Consider the following 2,736-nt stretch of genomic DNA (forward strand, 5'->3'; position numbering starts at 1 on the left):
CTTAGTGAAAGATTTTGTCCCTGAAACTACAGTAGAAAGGCCAGTAAGAAAGCACATGGGTAAAGGCTCTTGTTCTGCAAACCCAGTGACCTGATTTCAATTCCTAGAACCCACATAAAGCAAGAAGTCGAAAATTAGCTCCATAAAGGTATCCTCTGACATATAGTGATGCATGTGCCCATGCACAATCCACACTTCACTCTCATATAAACACATCATATAAGCACGCACACATATAAATAATAGAAACAATAATACATTAAATAAATCATGAACCACGAGTCCATAGTGATATAAATAAGCAAATATGCAAATAATCAAATGGGCTGTGGGGAAGAGCAGTCTTCACGGCAACAAGTACACAGAGGAAGCACGTGAAGCTTTTATAAGGGCACTGACTCGGGACTGGAGAGATGGCACAGGGGGTACTAACACTTGTTTCTCTTGCAAAGGACCTGGGTTTGGCTCCTAGCACCCATGCCCGGTGGTTCATAACTGTCTTTAACTCCAGCTCCAGGGAGTCTGCGGCCTTCTTCTGGTCTTCGGTGGTACATTTACACATGCTGTGCATATAAACTCATGCAGACACCCACACATACACACAGTTTAAATCTCTGATTAGCAAACTTCATAGAAAGAACTGATAAGTGGGAATTGTTGGTGGATGCTGGAACCATAGGGTAAGTCTGAGGGGAACAGACTCTTTAGCATCGGTTTTTCTTTCTTTTTTTTTTCTTTCTTTCTTTTTTTCCGGAAACGCTGATTAATGGTAAAGCTCACCGCACTCCAGCAGCAGCACTGGCATGGAGTCAAAGCAGCAGGGACGGCTGGGTGACCCCAGGGAGCCTCACACGGTGAAGAGGATGAAGAAGGCGAGCGACCGTCAAACAGAAGCATCCCACGACCTCAGACAGGATAAACCCCAGGATGGCACAGGAGAAGACCTGCTGCTTGAGAGACGGGTTCCTAGCATAGCTGATCATCAAACTACCAAACACAGTGCCCATGCCAGATCCTGATTCAGCCACACCAACTGTGGTGGCCCCAGCACCAATAAACTCGGCTGCTGTGTCAGTGTTCCTGGAAATAACACCAGTGGTCTGGAGTTCCCATCTGGCCACCTGGAGAGGGAGCAGGCTGTTAAGATGGGGCCTCTGAGCCAGGCAGTGGTGGCACACACCTTTAATCCCAGCACTTGGGAGGCAGAGGCAGGAGGATTTCTGAGTTCAAGGCTAGCCTGGTCTACAGAGTGAGGTCCAGGATAGCCAGGGCTACACAGAGAAACCCTGTCTCGAAAAAAACAAAACAAAACAAAAGATGGGGCCTCTGGTACACTCAAGAAGGAGGCAGACAAGACACAGGCCTGGTTAAATACCTGGTACAGGAGTCCGTCAGAACTGGAGAACCAAGCAGTGCCTTGGTGGTCTGCATTCAGTCTGTATTCCCTGCAGCTCCTGCTCGCCCACAGCACTCTCCCTGCACGAGGTGACTGACTCTGAAGAGGATCTTTATATAGTCCCCCAGAATGCTTATTAATTACAATGGATAACATCTTGACTTCAGAGTAGCAAACCCCAAAAGACCACATAGCTGAGAGAGAGGTTAAAGCCTCCTGTATCAGCGTTGGATGAAGCAGCTTCCCGCACTTCCTGCTTCAGGAAGGATAGGGCAGCTCTTCTGAGTTGTTACCAAATACACACACACACACACACACACACACAAAATCTAACTGTGTCTAGTTCCAATATGCACCAAAGTTTAACGGTGACTGGAATACTAGACACCCTCCAGTGTGAGCCCATTCTACCACGTGACTGCTTCATACTCCTCAGAGATCACAGAGGTGATTGTTCTAGATCAGACATCTGGCAGCTCAGTGATCATGTGGTCCTGGGCCAGGAAAAAATAGTGTTTTCTATACAAGAACATGAGTGGAGCAGCTAGCTTGTGGTGTTATATTTATGCTAATCTCCTGACTCGTATGTGGATATGAAAGAAAATGTCCTTGGTTTTAGGAATACACACTGAGGGGTGACCTCTCCAGTGACCTAGGAATAGCAATGGGTACACGGTAGGGGAGGTAGCTATGTGGATACACAGCAAGCAAGTAGACATTTGGAGCCATGATGTAAGGATGCATACGTGTTCTTTATAGCACCTTTATGGACTTTTAAAAAAAATCTGGACTTATTTAAAAATTAAAAGCTATTCATAAACACAACTTCTTCTCATCCTTATTTGGAGAGAGGGGAGGGAGAGAGGGCAGAGAGACAGAGACAGAGACAGAGACAGAGAGACAGAGAGAGGCCTGGCAGGCTTAGCTTCTGTGTGGACAGTTGTGTTTCCAACAGTCCTGCAGGGTGCTGACAGAGAGAAGTGTTAACATTACTTCTGGCCCTACTCCAGAGAGGGAGGAAACAAGAAGTGGAAACTGTGAATGCCTGTACAGCCAAGGGACCTGCTCCACAACCTATGACAGGGAAGTACGAAGCTGGCTCGGACAGAAATGGAACTGGTAAGGCCGTTGGGGTGGGTTTGGCTGAGTCTCAAGGACCAGAGCTCGCTTGCTCGCTCTCGCTTTCTCTCCCGACACAGGGAAAGGTAGCCACAAGTGGCTCAAAATTCAGCTTTGACTTTCTATTAAGCAAGCACTGTTCTGAGTCATTTACATATGTCACTGGACTAACCCGCACACCACTCACCTTGAAGATTAGGACACTGGCTGGGAAGGGATGG

At 47.2% G+C, this 2,736-nt stretch overlaps 1 pseudogene; it reads right to left on the reverse strand.

Moving 5' to 3' along the window:
- Positions 1-809: 809 nt before the first annotated feature.
- On the reverse strand, positions 810-1,431 carry LOC110306674 (annotated as a pseudogene).
- Positions 1,432-2,736: the final 1,305 nt, after the last annotated feature.

Source organism: Mus caroli, chromosome 2, assembly GCF_900094665.2.
Source record: "Mus caroli chromosome 2, CAROLI_EIJ_v1.1, whole genome shotgun sequence".
Lineage (NCBI taxonomy): Eukaryota > Metazoa > Chordata > Mammalia > Rodentia > Muridae > Mus > Mus caroli.